General features: G+C 41.8%; 1 long non-coding RNA gene across 1 annotated transcript; it reads left to right on the forward strand.

Moving 5' to 3' along the window:
- Window positions 1–5,069: 5,069 nt before the first annotated feature.
- On the forward strand, window positions 5,070–7,871 carry LOC106628201 (uncharacterized). Its single transcript, XR_001331483.2, has 3 exons — window positions 5,070–5,300; window positions 6,420–6,517; window positions 6,966–7,871. It is a non-coding gene; the product is annotated as an uncharacterized LOC106628201 (long non-coding RNA).
- Window positions 7,872–18,503: the final 10,632 nt, after the last annotated feature.

Genomic DNA, 18,503 nt, shown 5'->3' on the forward strand with positions numbered 1-18,503 from the left:
ACCAACCATTTGCAAGACAAATCATCATTTTTCCTCAGCAGACAGGGATTTTCTTTCTGAAGGGATATTAAACTCCTAAAATGTTATGCCCTATCTGAAGCCCTGAACTCCTCTGTTCAAAGCACGTCAGAGAAGCAGTAGTTCTTTGTTTAATGGAAACAAAATCCCCAGAAAACTAGGGCTGTTCATCCTCCCTTCTCAGAGCTTTCTTAGGAGCTTTAAGATATTTTTCTGCTGATGATTTTGTGCATTTCCATCTGGAAGGCAATGATTTATTTTTCCATTTTCTGAAAGGAACTGGAGTGAACATGGCTGTTTATTTTTCTACTTAGATAGTGCCTTACCATGCCAAGACAACTCTGAGCACCAGCCTCATCAATTAATATCAGCACCACTCTGAGAATGGTGTTTGCTAAGAAACTGTTGCTACAGAACAAGCAAAATGAGGACAAAACATTGGGCCAAGAGCTAGAAGAGGCAGAGGGGAGCCAGGATCTGTGGATCTGGGGGAGCACAGACAGGGTAGTGCTGTCTCTGTGTCATGTTTCCCTCCCCTTCAGACCACCCCCCCTCCCCACCACCACCTCCTGGCTTTGGGCTCTACACCTGGGTGGGAGGGGCTGTGCTGGGATGCCTTTCACACGCCATATGGAGCCTTCCTCCATGTGCAAACCAGCATAGCTGAACGCTGATTCAGCTGGGGCTGTGAAACCGCACCTCTCAAGGCATCTGTGGTGCTTTGGGACATTCCTTCATCTAACCACGGAGAGCCAGCCTTGGAAGAGACTCCCAGAAACAGCTCCATGTTGAATTGCCCTCCTCATATTTAATAAAAGAGAGGGAAAATAGCAAGTTCACCTTCACAGGTTACACATGGGATACACTGCAAGCTGTATTTGCTCCTGCTGAAATGCTGCTGCACCAGCAGCATTTGGACAGAAAGTGAAAGCTCACTGTGACATTTACCACAGTGTTTTTATTTCATCTGGATGGAAGGAGAGATGTTGCTCTGTGGACTATCTTTTCTCTGTATTAGCACACATGTATGACCCTCACTATGTCTCATCCATGTGTTTCTTTTCCTCTCCCTGCAGCCCCATATCCCTGCAGCAGTCCTGCCAGAAGTGCTATGTAGCGACCTTTAACAATTGCTTTGCTTGATCTCCACAAGTAACAGACTAAGGTACCCTTTTTATGCCATCTGCAGTGGTGAATAGGAAAGAGAAAACTATAGGCTTTGACCAGTGAGACATAAATTCCTTTTTGGGCCATAATTGCGAGTGTGGGCCATAGGTGTGAATGATGACAATCAACTGCTCATGCAGGAGTACACAGACTAACCAGCAAGGCAAACAACACAAACAGGAGCAGAGAGAGGAGGCAGGGGAGAAGGGCAAAGAGAGGCCTAAAAGCAGGAGTAAATGATTTATTTAAGATCCCACAGGAAGGTACTAAAAGAGGCAGAGATAGGACTCATTTCATACCTCCCAATTCAACGCTCTGTGTATCGTAGCACACAGGCTGGGCTGTTTTGCTGCCATAACGCACCACTCATTGTACACTTCAAAGTTGATATTAATATTTTCTCTGCCTCTTTTCACGATCCTATAAAAAGGAATCTCTCTGCCTGAATGTAAAAACTATTATCGGGCATGCAGTTGACCAAATTCTGCCCAGATGTTGCAGCGTGGTTGCAAACTATATGTCAGCTGTTCTTTTTGCTGCTCACCATGCAGTCAGCCTGTTCATCTGGCCATATGGAAGATCCATGGGAAAAAAAGAATAGCTATTTGTGCATTGGTATTGAAAGTCAGAATAATACAGCCTTTAAGATTTAATGGGTACTCAAGCTGGCTTACAAATAACCTGCTTTGTCTGCATTATTTTGTCTATGTCTTTCCTTATGAAAAACAAAGAATAGAGAAGAAAGATCAAAGATTTCAAAAGCAGCTTTGTTTTGAAAGCCAAAATGCCTTACTCCCTTCAAACAACAGGGAAGGCTTCTATGCACAGGCTTCAGACTCACACTGCACCTTGGCCCACTGCAGAGATGACGGCCCCACAAAGTATTTCAACTCCTTGTGCCTCCCACATCCTCGCCTTCCCCATAGACATGGAGCCCAGCGATGTCTGAGGTTCAGTCCTCCTGCCTGCCTGCCTGGAAAGCCTTCTGCACAGTGGAAAGAGCCGCAGTTCCCAAGGGAAGGGGAACACACAAATTATGAGAAATGGATATTTCCTGTTAAACAGGATAAGGCAGAAGTTTGTAATATGATTCTCAGACATCACTGAAGACAAGGGGAGATCTGAGGTGGAAAATCAAGCTTTTTATCACAGCACATTTGCACAGTACAATGAAGCTCACATTTCATATGCTGGAGGCTGATGTCTTGCAGGCACCAGGAGTTTGGTGAGCTGAAGCAGCTATGCCAGTGGTGGGATTGGGGTGGGGAAGAAGCTTTTGGAGGTTTGGGCACTGCAAATTTAAGCAGTCAGATTGGGTACCTGCAGACCAGGCACTCCCAGGAGCAACCCAGAGTGCTTCAGTTGGGCTCAGTTGCATGCTTACAGCACTGCTTGGAAGCCTCTTTTTATCCCTGTTGACTCTTTGGGCAGTCTACATTCAGAATTTAAGCACTACATTCACAGTTTGAAGCTAAACTATGAAAAAACATTTCCTTCTTTATGGACAATGCCTCACCATGTCAAACATCTGTTCTTCTAACCCCAGGGACCTGCAGGTACCAAACTCTCTGAGATACAGCCTTCAACAGTGCCGGGCTTGGGAAGCAGGGTCTGTCCAGAACGTCTTCGCACGTGTGAGCACCTGTTTGTACGCAGTTATCTACTTTGCATGTGAAAGCCTGAGCCTGTGCATGGCCACACGGGCGCAACTTCAGACGTTTGATAATTTGGCCCTGGCTGCGCTGTCAGCTGCTGTCACTTTCTGTTTAGCGCAGCGTTCATAAGGCAGCAGCTAATGGGGCGGGAGCATGGGGAGGAATTCTGGCAAAGACAAGTCACCGGGATATTTATTTGGCCGTCCTTATGTAAAAGAGTGCAAAAATGGAGCAGTAAAATATTGTAAAACTTAAGTTGATACTTCCACTAATTCGAAGTGGCAGTTTTTAAATAGGGTTGCTTCTGTTTGTCACTTTCAATCATAGAATGCCGATAGTGGTACTTAGAAGGATTTAATAGTCTTAAGAAAATAAACTGTCCCCCTCCCCCCAGAGCAGAACAAACAGAGCCATATTGTCATGCCTTGAGATACATCAAGTGTGCCGTGCGGGGCGGGGGTGGCTGCGCGCTTCCTCCTCGGCCAACGCAAGTGAAAGTGACAACTTGTCAACTCTCTCGTCCTGTTCACTTTGCATCCTGCTCCGTTTCTTGTGCTCTCTTGCCTTTCCTTGTCTGCTCTTCCCATTTCCAGTCCTGGTCTTCAAAAGAAAAGGGCGCTCCCTTGTCGGCAGCTTTAAACTGTGTTTAATTTGTGCACACCCTTTTCCTGAATTAAAAATAACCCCTTTCCCAGACTAGTTTTCACATGTTCACAGGACTTGTACCTTGAGTGAAGCAGGGCACAGGCACAACTTAGACTTAGGAGGGAGGAGAGCCATTTTTCCAGGTAGGGAAAGGTAGAGTGGCAGGCAATAGTGCTTCATGCCCCACACTCAGGCCAACAAGCAGCAGACCTGCCATGAAGCAGGAGGCTCCCATGCCATCTCCTCTTTACCAGCATCAGGTTGAATCCGTGCCATTTGCAGTTGTTATTGCAAAGTCCTTGCAAAACGACAGCCAGAGCTATGCCTGGACTAATCCTGGTCTTTCTAAAGGGCCAGGGATGTGCTGCCTACTCAGGTTTAGGCTACATGGTGGCCACCGGGCAGCAGCAGCTGTAATGCCAGAAGTGTACTATGTTTTCCACGTGCCCACCCCTTATTCTTCATTACACACCCTGTTCCGCTCACTCTGACTGCAACAAAGTGCAAATCCACCACCTTCTGTGGATGGGCTTCCCGGATTTTAGTGAGGGAGGTGAGGCTCCGCTCTGCCTCGAAAGGACACACATGGATAAAACCCAGGTACTTCCTCTTTAATATCCTGTCAGCTCCCTCCACGACCTGTTCAGAATCACTGCCCGAATGACTTTGCCAAGCAAAGGCAACAGAGTCAAACCAGCAGGGACTGCTGTAGGAAACCTGCAGGCAGCAAGCAGAGGGGCACAGGGAGGGGGGGTCCCTCCAACACTGTCTCAGTATGGAGAGCATGTTGGGAGGGCTGGAGAGGGACTGTGCAGCCAGGAAACACAGAGTTCACCTGAGAGAGGACACAGGGGTCACTCCAAATCTCTTTCACATCAAACCTCTTTATCTAATAAATAAACAAGCAACAATAAATAAACAACACAACAACAAAGAAAAAAGCTGTGCAATTTAACAAAGATTTCATTTGAACCGGAACAGAGAAAGGCAGATTTATTTTCCAGAACAAAACTCAGTTTAATAGCTAAGATAAGAAAGTGTGCGTGTGTGTGTGTGTGTGTGTGTACATGTGTGTGTGAAAATCCAGGGGGGGAGTCAGATAAGAAAGAAAGATTAAGTCCTTGCATGGAAGTAGTTAAGCTGTCATCTTAAGCTCACTCTGTCAGAATTACTGCTGTTTATTCATAAGAATACTAAGGAGCAGATGTTCACCTGGCCAAACAAACCTCCTGAAAGGAAGATATCCATATGTGGCAGAGATCAGAGTGTGCTGTGATTCCTAGAAAAAAAGTTTTGTTTCCTGGTATTGGTTGAAGCATAGTAGAAGAGTGAAAAGGAGAAAATAAAAGGTACGTGGAAAGGAAAAACAAAGGCAAAGAGTGCAAAGACAGAAACAGGAGCCAAGGTGAAATTACAAAAGCTACAGGGAACTCAGGGACATTTCTTGAACATCAGTCAAAGCATTTGTAAGGACAATAGCTACACAAGAGACAGCACAATTAAAAGAGTACAAGTAAGAAAAAGACTTTAATTTCTTTTCACAGTTTCTTTCTTCATGTTGTTTCAAGTTAGCAGGCAAAATGTGCAAGCAGTGTCCATTCTTCTCTACTTCCTAATGTATTTTCTTTGCTTAGTCTTTTGTCTTATTCATCTAATGGATTTAGAGCATTGAGATTCTTTTGTGTTGAAGCTTCATGAATCAGCCTGTCTGCTACAGCCTGGGACAAGCACATCCTCCTAACACAGTTTATACAGAGTATAAACCAAAGAAAACACAAGAGACAAGAAAGACACAGACTCATGGGTACCTTAGAGGTAAGAGGAATTTCATCTTGTTCAATTTCTGGAGGGCTGCTCACTGCAGCTTGGGGCTGTCCAGGGCACAAGCAACCAGAACAAGTAGAAAAGCAAAAATCTCAGAGGGGAACTGGGAATGAGGGGCGTGATACAGGGCTGAAGAAAGATTAGGGGCAGCTGCATTAACTGGGGTCCTGCTCCCTCTGAACTCACCATCTGGCAGCTCCAGGGGCGCAGGGCCGAGGAGAGCCCAAGGGAAGGTTCACTGTTTGGCATTTGTCCTCATCCAACAGGGAAACAGGACACAGGCCTCTGCCCCACCAGTAAAGGATGTTTGAGGCCTGAGTAATACTGTGGGGAACATGCAGTGGCCATTTAGGATCTTTTTTAATGAAAAAAACTCATTATAGCATGGCACTGGAAGATACCACTTCTTCAATTACTACTTTGCAAGGATCCTATTAAAAGGCAATAAGTCAAACTGTAAGTTAATTTTGAGTGTTTTTTTCACTCAGGCAGATCCCCTTGTGTTCAGAGCAATGGGTGATGAAGCTATAGCCTAAACCATGTCAAGCTGTTCTGTATACTCTGCAGTCAGTCGGATATTCCTTCTGCTGGAAAGATCACTAATTATTCAGTCAGCATTTGCCTGAATAAGGCCTCAAGAATTGGTCCAAAGACAGCAAATGTTCCTTCTTGATTATTTTTGCAAATTAAATGAGAAGAATTTAGAAAGAGAGCATATGAAGCTTATTTGTAAGACAGATGTTAAACAGACTAGCAGATTCCCAGTATCCCTCTAATACTTATCCCCAGTACCAAAATATATTTCTTTAGCCTTTATAATGACATGGAAGTACTTAAGACTTTACTGATAGTACCCCAAATGGCTTCACAGGTCAAGAAGCACAAAATTATTTATTTTATTAATTGTATTTTACAGCAGATTCAGGACATTTTGGAGTGGACAGAATTTTTCAATTAATAATTTGTTCACTGAGAAATGCAGTTTCGAGTCAGCCAAAAGTATTCATTAATACAAAGAGTCTCAAGTGGGGGAGGTTTTTTCTAGAATGCCTTATTTTGAAATAATTTCTTATATCATCTGACCTAAAATAATACTTCCTATCTTTTGAGGATGCTTGGACTAAGAACTGAAAATCCCAGGTACTCCTGCTGCTCTGAGCCAGTTGAACCTTTGAGCTGTCTTGGGGCATGACTGTAACTTCCTTATGGTAAGCTTGGGGTGCTCCACTCCAGCAGGAATGGGACAGATGTGTTCTTGGTCCCTTCCCCCAACTTTCAAACCTATTTCACCTGCTCACAGCAGCCTCTGAGGTGTGTGAGATGTAACAACCGTTAGCACACAAGTTAATGAACATACATCACCTTTCTTCCCAAGCCGGCCAGCAGCAACAGTCGTAACAGATTTCAAGATACGGCATATCAGAACTGTAAAGCAACTATTTGTTAGCCCTGGAGCGAAGTCAAAGTATTACTCAGCAATGTTAGGGATAGCAACTGGTATCTGAACAATATTAGGACACTAAAATAGATTTATTAGCTTTTGCTTAATACAGTGCATCCAGCCTTCTGGAAAACAATAATGTAAATAATGAGGTATCCTATATATAATTTTTTCTCTTTGTGCACCTTCCATATAAGCTTCCATTCTGTTTACAGATCCAAACATGATTTTCCTAATTGCCAACTCTGCCATGTCACCCTGAGACCTGAAAACATATTTGCCACCTCTCTGCTAGTAAGAACTTCAGCAGTGATATGAGTTCCACTGCTCAGACCTTTCTTGGGATCTGCTGACTTGAGGCCCAAGACAGACCTGCTCGCTCTTCCGTGGCTGCTTTGGATGTTGACACACCAACAGATTGAGCCACAGGAGACCTAAGTAGTCCTCCTACAATTTGGCACACTGTTTTCACTATGGTGAGTACAAGGCTACTATTTTCACATGGCTGTTTTGTTACATTTTAAACCAAAAACATCTTTTTACGGGGAACAGGAAGAACATACAACAGGTCTTCGGTTGCTGAAAAGTTTTACTAAATTCAACAAGGTTCCACTAGCCTGCTCAAGCTGAGAAATCATCTCACAAGCCAAGGGAACCATCACCAGGAAGCAATATATGAGACTGACCTTTTTTAGGTTCAAACTTCCAAACACTGTGTGTGCAATCTTAGTGGAAGTGAGTCATTCTTCCAACACTCACAGAGCTCCAACATGCTCCAAGACACATAATGAACTTGTCCAGGCTCAGAACATTTGACACTGAATCTGTCACGGATCAGATTACTTCACTGTCCTACTTCTGAAAACATGGGGACCTTATCTTAGCATTCTTATGTGCCCGTCTTGAAGAAGATAGCCAGGGCTGTCAGCGTGCAGAGGTGATGGGTGATGCTCTGCTAAGGGGATAGCACTTCCTGAGAAAGAATTCTTGGGATCCAAAGATGTAGACAACCTAGACACATGTTGCTTGTAATTGCCAGCAAAACCAGAAACTTCAGCTTATTTCTCTTCATATCAGTTCAAATAACCTGATTTTTAATTCTGGGCAGTAATCATGGAAAAAAGTGTACGGCTTCTGTAACATTACTGCAATAAAAAGGATAAATATTGAAATTCTGAATGCTTTTTGTCATTGAATTACTGCTGTGTTCTTTAAAGGATGACCTGAAGCATGTATTAAACCAATTTAAAAAATGAGGAAAGCCAAAGGAAAAAAAAAAAAAGATATTTTTAAAGGGAGGTTTTAGTTAGACACACAAACATGGATGAACTGTCATATATCTCTGAGATTTACTACAACCATTCAAACCACTGTCTTGCAATTACCAGCAGTCCAGCCGATACTCTGGTTTTCTCCAGTGTGGAGAACTAAGTCTTATCACTTCCTGCCGGTTTTGAGCAGTTCCAACTTTGCTCCTTACAGCAGCAGTGTTTCTCAGCCCATCCTTGATAACACCAGGGCAGGGAAATGGTCTGGAGGAAGAAGAGGCTATCAAGGCATTTGAATTTCCCAAGAAATTCCTTCATGCAACATTTTTAAAGGCTTGTGAACAACTCCTGTAACATCCCGACTCTTTTTCCCTTACTGATTAGTACACCAATGCTGGTCATTTCCTCTGCCTCCCCCAGCCCTCTTTCTTTTGCTACCTAATCCACCTATTCTGGTTTCATTTCACTCTACCCCCTTTCCCCTTTGACCTAGATTCCATCCATTTGCAAATGTTTTCTTTGATATCCACAACAGTTCTTTATCCACTGATGTACCTCACATCCAAACCTGCCTACCAACCTAAGAAGCCATCTTTTGTGTGATACCAGATCAAAAAGGTTTCTTGAGGATCACATGAGTTGTATCCAGGCCTTTCCACTGCCTGCCTTTCATACCTCCCCTTAAAAACTCCAGTAGGTGATCTCTTCTATGCACCTACAAGACAGTATCTGCTGTAATATCGTGACTCTTTCAGTTTTTTTCTTCCTTTAGACCCTGATTTATCATCCTTTTCTCTTCCAACTGCTACAATCAATCAAACCCATGGACATGCAATGCTCCAGGCCTTCCCTAGACACATTTGTGAAGAACCAGCTGAATTTCCTGTAGCCCATGATATCAGTAATGTGGAAAATGCCAAAGCATCTTTCCCTTGCTCCACGACTGTGTTTCTGAAGTAAAAGTTCCATGTTATCTTGCCGAGCGCCATGCTTGTGAAAATAACCTTGAACACGTTAATGGACCATAAACCAATTGTTTCTGATGCAGCAAATAGCTGGAAACTGTGTCTTTGAGAGGTGTGGACAGCCCCATTCCCCTCACTGGTGTGTTAATGCTGAAACAAAAATTGACAATTTAAATTCCAACATTATTAATGATTCCACTGATGATCATTTTAGCAGAAGCATCCAGCCAATGCATTTACTCCACAATCCCAAGCTGCCTCCCGTGCCTTCCCAGGTGCCAAAAGCTCCAACTGTCCCCTACCCCACTGCCAAAGACTTCAGCTTCCCCATGGCAACTCCTACAATGCAGTTCTGCATTGTTACAGCGCTGAACCAAGCAGGGAGTGAACGTCAGGAAAATAGCATCAATTAAATTGACTTCAGTATCAAAATAAATAATACTAATTGTTTTATTCATTTAGGTACTTAGTTGAGTAAACTTTTATATAAATTTAATTTAAACAAATCTGCTATTGAACTGCAGGCTGCTTCACCAGAAGGCTGAAGGACTAAGGATGCTGCCAAATAATTGAGGTCCAGTTTGTTACAGAGTCCATAATCCCCAGAACAGAAATACTGCTTCAAGAAGTTAACTCCTACATTATATGCCCCCTTTTTGTTTTGGTTTTTTTGTTTTGTTTGTGTTTTTTTGTTTTATGTGAACACTTTCGATGCAATCCACAGCAAGGTGACAAGCATTATGCCACCAGACCCTTCCCATGAAGACCACAGAGTCCTTGGGATCCATGGAAGCTTGAAATCTGCAGCCTAGCAGCTCTCTCCTTAGCCATGTATTTTCCTACAAACAGGGTCTTAAATGTGCCTGCCTGGGGTTATCCTACCATTCTTGATGTTTCCTACTGAAAACAGACTGCTTCCCATCTGAACAAGTTATTTTTCAAATCTTCAGATATTCTAATTTCTTAATAACCTGTTCTGGCATGATTCTGCTTTCCTTTAGTGTTTCTTTCTTCTCCCTAGGGAAATTTATGCTTGTTTCTGACACCTGTGTCTGCCACCATTACCTTCTTTTCAGAGCACAAGAGCAAGAAGTGCACTGAATATTTTAAGCAATACCTGAATATCCTTTCAATATTTTTTCTCTGCCATGTCTTAAAGGCCCTTCTGTCTCTTTCACAGGCCTCTTTTTTCTTGTGTACTTGAAAAAAAGTCGTCATTTTTCACAACCTCCTGTGCAATCTTTTTTTTCATTCTCTACCTTTGCTTTTCTTAAAATTTTTATTACTTTCTGAACTTCACATTGTAATCTTTCTGGTCTGCCCCTGTACTTGATGTTTAATACCTCACGTATGCCTCTTTCTCACACTTGATTAATTGAGGGTGGGCTTGTTCATCATAGTGTGAATGTATTTCTTTCAAGCCTGCATATCAGATGGCCCTTGGGTATATATTAATTTGAGTTCTGCACATTTTCAGTTTCTCATCAATGTTCTGGTCCTCCCCATTACTTTTCATTCAGCTCCTCCCACAGACTTCTGAAACTCACACTGAAATTTTAGAAAATCACCTGCAAGCCCAGAAGAAAATCTAAGGGCAAGCAACACCATTGTGACCACATTGCCCTGCGTATACCAAACCCTCAGCCAATATCATGCCTTTCCCAAGCCTAGGATCAACAGAGATCAAACTGGAAATAGAAGCACCTTGTGGGTTGAGGATATCTTCGGCCAGAGGAGGATCACCAGACTGAAGCACATCACTGCACTGCCCTTTCTGAGACTGCTGTACTTTCTCCACATGTGAGGATGTGGGCAAGTGGACAACATATCAGCTAATCCCAGAAGTCTATCAAGGAGATGCACCACCAAAGTGGAGGGAAAAATGTTTTCTGGGCCAAGGCTGTGTCCTGTCACCTGTCCTGAAGTACTTCAGATCACTTTGTCTCAGAACTGAAATGGGAAGTCACTGAAATGAAATGTTAGAATGCCTTTGAGTCTGCATCATTTTCAGCAGTGATGTCCAGGCATCTAGAGAATAAAATAAAATAAAATATTTTTTTAAAAAAAAATATCATTAATTTAGATTTTTATCTTCACTCCCACTGAAAGCAGCAGTGTTGATTATGTGATCTGGAAACTGCTGAACATGGCAGCAGACATGGACTTCCACACAGGGCAGTTCACCCCTGTTGTCCCTGTTGGTGATGCTCCTCTCATCTCCTCCAGGTCAACATACAAGATGCAGCACCCAGAGGTGCCATGAAGAGTGGGAGCCTCCCATGAGGGCCCGTAAGGAAAAGCAGCACCCACTGCCTGCAGCTCCCTCATGTGTGATAGATGGACTAGCTGTCGCAAAAGTGATTTAATATTTACAAAGTCTTTTTCTGATATAATAGAGACTGTTTTTCTTTTTAGATACAATTTTGTTTAATAAATACTGCTCACACATACAAACCACAGCCCTGGCTATCACAGTGACTGGGGTGAATTGGTCAGGAGCTGCTGGTCACTGCTCTGGGACAGGCTGGGCATCAGTCAGTGGGCGGTGAGAAATTGTGTGCTAGATCTCCTGTTTCTCTGGAGTTTTAGGTCTCTCTCTCCTTCTCATTACTATTATTATTGTTACTGTTATTACCAATAACAGTATTATTTTACTTTGTTTCAACTATTAAATTGTTCTTATTTCAAAGCACAAATTTGACTTTTTTTTCCTCTGATTCCTCTCCCTATTCGAGTGGTGGGAGGAGTGAGTGAGCAGTTGAATAATGAGTTGCCAGCTGGGGTTAAACCACAAAACTTATTATAAGATTATTACATGTTTTATAGATGGGCACATAGAGTACAAGCAGTAAAAATACCCCAACTCTTGTAAATGTGTGTTGCAATTAAGTCCCTCCTTCTGTATAGATAACACAGACCTTTTGATATATTGTGAGTTCAGTGAAATGGCTCAGAACAAAAGAAGTTCATCACGTAAGTACATCTTTGCAAGAGCAGTAAAATTTTTTACCACACATAAATATTGTTATGCTATTTCTTGTGCTAGACGGCACAGTATCAACTAAATTTGCAGCTTTAGAATAATGTTCATCTCCTTCCTTCTTCCTATTCTTTTTCTTTTCTGTGACACAGAAAATTCTATGAAAAACAGAAAAAAATTGATAAACCAAATTTTCAGGCTTCAAATAAATACTGATACTTTGAATTCAGAGACTTAGTCCTGCCCCTTGTGGTTTAAGTCTTGAAACACTCTCATTCAGACATGATAATTTGCACAAACTTTCATTCAGGTTTGTAGTGCTCTCTACTATGAAATAACACTGCTTTTTCATAAGAAATAATTTTCTGAAAGCAGCCTACCCTTTCTCTCCTAGAGTTTCTATATGAGATACCATACTGCAGCTATTCCCAAGGATTACTTTTATCGATGAGGTTTATAGTAGCCCTTTTCTGGGAATTCCAGCCACTTGTACCTAAATGCAAGTAGGAGTATAATCCATACCTCAGAGGCTTCACTCTGCATTCAGCTGGTAGAGACAATTCTGCAAAGAATAGGTTCAAGTAATGAAATAGATATAAAATAAACAAATCTGGGAGGGAAAAAAACCCCCACAAACAAAAAACTCCACCATTTATTAGCAGCCTAAGAATAGCATTAAAAAAAAATAAATAAAAAAAAAAATCTTCAACAGAGATGGTGTTTCTCTGCCTCCTGGAACAAAGGTAAGACAAAAGTGGAAGGTGGTTGTTTAAAGGGCTGTAATATGGGTCATGTTTGACTTGAGTGTGGCTAAAAAAGCCCTGCTCACTGTCACATCTGCACACCCCCTCACAACAGAAGCAGCTGACAGCATAAGCTCCTCCAGTCCTTATGGCGTGCAGAAATTCACCATTTTTCCCAGCTATTTTTTTTGTCTCTTACAAAGTTGAGATTGAGCCCTGAGGGCACTAACAAAGGAAAAAATGCTTCACAGCATTTTCCCCTTGCTATTGCTTTGGGGTATGTGTAAGATGAGATCAAGTCAGTATTACATGAGGAGCATTCTTAATTCACTGTGTGGTCTGCAGGCAGACTGGGATTTGATGATTTACTGCATTTTGAACAGAAGCACTGTGAAGTGAATTCAGGAGGCACTCCAACACATCAGCTGGGCATTTACCATATAGTCTTCTGGTAGGCTGGGAGAAAAGAAGGAAGATTTAGTTGTCTGCCTTTGGCTGCCTCCACCCTGAAAACTGAGAGAAGCCTGGTGTCCTGCTGCAGGGAGAGAGCAACTTTTCCTGCAGCTGTCTGTCCTTCTCTTTCTGATCTTTCCCAGGAGAAGGGGAGGTGGCAAGGCAAAAGTGCAGGCATACCCTTACTGACATCACTGCCTCTGGTCCTTACAGACACATCTTGGGGCAGCATCGTGGTAGGAGGCTGCCTTTATAAGGACAACATGACCAACATCACCATGTGCTGAAATGAGGAGCAATTGCTGCATTGCACTCAGCAGCTTATGGAGTCAAACTTTAAATCTGTGGGATAGGGTTCCTATTGCAGCTGCAGATGCAGGTAAGGGATCTCCCATAATGAAAAAGAGTTTACTGCAACAAACACAATGCCCATCTCTTGGGCACAAACCCCTCAGATCAGAAAGCCACAGACACAGTTTAGTCACCAACACTGCTCAGGAGGACCTGCAAGCAAAGGGAATTCCTGTCCTGCTCTGATCTGGTTCATCCACATGCCACTCCTCTAAGGTAGGCCTTTTATCACTGTTTTCAGAAGACAGGAACAGACCCAAAAAGTTTCCAAGGTCCTCAAGGAAAACTGTGGCAGATCACAGAAACAGTACCAAGTGCCCCACGTCGTCTTGTCAGTATCTGTGGTTTGGGAATCAGTTTTCTTTTCTTCTCCCACCCACCCCCCGCCAACTGCCACTTCTTAACAAATTGTTCTCCATTTGCAAAAGACCTGGCTAATTGATTTATTGTCAGATTTCAAGGCCGAAAATCTACTGTGAGCCCCTAATCTGTATTTTAGGAAACCAGTGCTTCAGTTCCTGCAAGCAAGTCCAGGCTGTGGCCAGGACACTACTTTTAAAACAAGTACCAGCGTTTCTTTGTGCGTGTTCTGCTCATCTCTTTTGATTAAACTTTTATCCCATTTCTAGATCAAATCTATTAAATTTCAAAGTGGCCATTAAAGAGAAAGAGTGAACCTGATTGACCCAAATTCGTGTTAAATTTGTAAACTAAATAAGCTGAAGAAATTGTGACGCATATTTGATTTCTGACCTCACTGTGTTTACATTAAAAGCATCTCTTTATCATCAGATGCAGAAATGCAGAAATATTTTAGAACAGTTACATAAAATATTAGCTAGTGCTCCACTTTTGTTAAAGACTTTTAGGTGTAGACAAATAATAGACAAGTCCAAAATTAAATTGGATATTGACATGCAGTGAAATTTCGACATTGGATTTTCTCAGAGGATCAGTTTCTGACCTGCTATTTGGAACACAGTATCTTTAGAGATGTTTGCCTCTAAAATCCTGCATGATTATTGGACCTGTCTTGTTACTAAACAAGTCGTTAAATTCATAGTGTTTTATAAACAACAGAAATTACGTTGTTTCAACATTTCCTACACAGATTCTGAAAAAGGTCCTGGTGTTCACTGCCTCTCTGGGAGCTACACAACTATTTCAGGAGATGAACATAAAGTGTGTATATAAGCATTCAAGGCTCAGAAATTATTTTCATAGTTCTGTATCTGTAAAGAAAACAGAGAAAAAGCTATAATCTTATTTCAGAAATGAGGTAAAATTACAGCACTACAGACTGTAACATAATATATGAAGGCTTTCCACCCTGCAATAGCTGAATGAAAGTTACTCCTCAAAAAGCAGGGCTGGCTATTGCCCCACATAGATTTATTTAATATTCTGGTGATTCCTTCCCTAGCTCAGGTATGTCTACACAGAGCTGTACAGACAAAATCTAATCAGTTTTGCTGAATAAGGATAAAATTCTGAATGAAAGCCAACACACAGTTTAATTCTCACACTCACATCTAGCACTAAAGTGTCTGTGTCCTGTGACTGGCTTGCAGCTGCCTGCGTAAAAGAGTTGCCCATTATTCGGAAAGCAAGATAAAAGATGCAGGGAAAGCTCATCAAAGAGTCAAAGCATGTTGCATCCACAGTTAAAACATTTTAAAGGATCACAGTTATTAGAAATTCAAGTTTTTCAAGTATTAAAAATAAATCTTTAATTCCCCTACAGATTCCTAGTATCCAGAGTATTTTATAGAAACATCTGGATAAAGGAATAAAGGCAAATCCATTGTGTTTCTAGACATTCCTGGAGCACTGATGTTCTTGAGATTATGCTATTGGATTACTGGTATAAAAATAATAAATATTTTCAGTACTTAAAGCTGTAATGCTTTATGTTGGATTTGAATTTTGGTCTCATTTTAGTAAAAGGTGGATGGAGATTCAGAGTCTCTTCCTTAGCCAGAAGGATGTAGGGAGTTTATTGCTTAGTGACCTATATTTTTCTCCTCTACATTATTTGAAAAGTTATTTAGCAACTTCCCTCCTCTTCAGTCAACCTTTTTAAATAGCTGTCAAGACAAAAATATGGCTAAGACTCTGTTCCTCATTCCCATGACACACGAAAGTGAGGGTTTGTTAATCTGTGCTAAGAATGCTGTAAAATATTCTGGTCATCAAAAAACGCATTAATTTGTGTTAATTGTTTTAAATGAAGGGCAATAATACACCCAAGAAAAAGCTGTGTCTCACACAGAAGGGGTGAGAAATGCACCAAACTGGGATCTTTGGATATGTTTTCACAAGGTTTTGCAATATTACGAATACATTTTCTACAGGTCACTAAGCTAACCAAGAACTTAACGATACAACTGGCTCAGGCTCCTGTTTGTTAACAGAAAATGTATACAAGCCTTGCCAGAGGCACAAGGACTGTGCAGTTATAAACTTCATCCTGTGCCCAGAATGTTGCTCCACCATAAACATATGGTATGGTCACAGAGCCACCCCGAGCCCTTCCCTGTCTGAGAGGAAAGCACGAGGTGCAGCGGCTCAGAGCGGGCTTTCAAAGCTCCATTTGTGCAAGGTCTTCACCCTTCCTGCTTACCATTTCCCTAGGGAGCAGCAGTGTGTTGTGGAAAGTACCGGTAACCAAAGACAGCAATGCAACAGCCTAAGCCCGATGGCTCCAGCCCAGTTTTTTCACTTTATCCCCTTTACTGTTCCCTCTCCTGTTGTTGCTTTTTTTTTTTTTTTTCTTTTAACATGCAAGTTGCCATGAAAAATTTGTTAATGAAATATTTGCTTAGAAGTCTGCTCTGGTCTAGGCTGATAACCTATCTGTGTTTGAGTTTGGCTTCCCATATTCTAAATACTCATCTTCTTTCTGTTTAGCTTATTGATTGGTTTGGCAGGAAAAGCAGCCTTGTCATCAGTGACCAAGGTCAAACCAAACAAAAAGGGACAGGAGGGGGGGGAAAAAAAAGGAAAGAAGTTGGACGGATGAACTCAGTGAGACAGGAGTGGAATATCTGACCTCCTGCAACTTTCCTCTGGGAGGCAGGTCCCGGTCTGCCCAGGAGCCTGCTGGCTTTTGCAAGGTCACAAGAAATCATTGACATCGTCAGAACCAGCACTCGGAAACCTCAGGAGAGATGAGAGCTGAGAGTCAGTCAGAATCCACAGAGAGAAGAGCTGGACACAACCCCACCAAGGCTGGGTGCAAATGCCCACAGGAATATCTTCTGAGAGCTCTGGTGCAGAGCAAAGGGGTGCTGAGTCAAATATCTCAAACACCTAGAATTCAAAATGTAAAGTCCATGTCTACATATACAAGTAGCAGTCACCTGCTCCCAGAGATGCCTCGAGCTCTTTTTCAGAGAGCCCTGCAACAGCACCAAAAACCTGGAGTTAGTAGGGTTTCTTTCCTTGAACATCCCTAGATGTGGGCTCATACATCTAATTCTCCAAATAAATTTTACAGATTTTGGCCTCAAACTTTCAGTTCTACTCCTAACACCTGAAACAAGAAATCTGATAAAAATGAGTCAGGGAGTTTAATGGGCTAACCCAGACACATGTAAGATGTAAGCACAAACTCTCAGCAAGGCAGTGCATGCCTTCCTATCATGCCAAGTTCAACCTTGTCTGGGAGGAGTTTTATATTACCTGAAAGTCCCAGTCCATAAAATTCATATAACACCCTTACAGTTATATAGTGCATTCTACCTAAAAATGCAGATGAATCAATGAAATATGTCCAGAACTCTATAAGACCCATTGGAAAATCCTAAATATAAGGTTATGTTTCACTACATCGCCCTTTCAAATCCCCTTGCAAAATATTTTGATGTTTATGTAATTCAGTGTGAACAGCAGCGTGTACTTTCACAGAAGAGATGTGAAACTGCAAGGGAAGGTTATATCATGGCTAAGAAAACTGAGATCAGATGTAATGTAGTGCAGCAGTATCTTACTGTAAAGAAAATGTACTTTCTGGTTTTTGCATACTGTACAGCTGAGGTGTTCTGAAAGGAAGCCGCAACAGAAGAAACCTGCTAAATAAAATACCTGGCAATATTGTTATCTGGTACAATACATTCATGTTAGTGGTTTTACAAATGAATAAGACGGTGCCAGAGGCTAATAATTATGTGACATGAACTGACTGTTAAATCCTGCAGTCTTTACTCAATATTTATATAGTCCTGGCTTGTGGGGAGTTCAGCTTGATAAATGTCAGAGTAAAAGAAGTAAAAGAGAACTAAATCCATTCCCAGGTTTCTCTTTAATCTTGTTACTTTCCTTCCCACTAAGGAACTAATTCAGTGATCAGTGTATTATTCACAGGATACTGGAAATATTATTTTTGTAGAAGTACTTCATAGTTTATAGCACATGACTATAGCATTTGAGAAATTCAGCTTCACTGACCCAGCTTGACATATGAGAGAGAGGAGTCCAACTTCCTACCTTCCAACATGGTCTCTTTAGCAAACTGAATAAAAAGGGTCCTCACCACAGCAAAGAAAACAGACACAGAAAGATGCTGCTTATCTACAGAAGGTGATGGCAATTTATCCAGGAAATAGTTCTTCTTTCTGCATCCCAACCCAGGTCCCACGTGACTTAAAAAAAGATAACTTTTTTCAAGAAATGCAGAAAGCAAAACTGTTTTATTTGTACACAAGGTACTGGAGACAAGGTTATCTGACAACTGTCCAATTTGCATAAACAAAGGCCAAAGGCTGCACAAGTACATAGACGTCTATTTTTAGCAAAAGCAAGTTCTTTTGGTGGATCGACACTGACACACATTGCAGAGGATGATTTTAAGGATGGGGTGCAGGCAATGTCTCTGAAAATTAGGCCCTGTCAAAGATGCACCATTCTCAAAATCACCCGTTTTTCTTTGTCCTTTGGGGCAGGAGAACCTGACCTTCCCAAAGGGTTGCAGGATGAACCTCATGAGACAATT

The sequence above is a fragment of the Pseudopodoces humilis genome, chromosome 3 (genome assembly GCF_049639895.1).
Source record: "Pseudopodoces humilis isolate 2021_Gansu_Grassland_sample_001 chromosome 3, ASM4963989v1, whole genome shotgun sequence".
Classification (NCBI taxonomy): Eukaryota; Metazoa; Chordata; class Aves; order Passeriformes; family Paridae; genus Pseudopodoces; species Pseudopodoces humilis.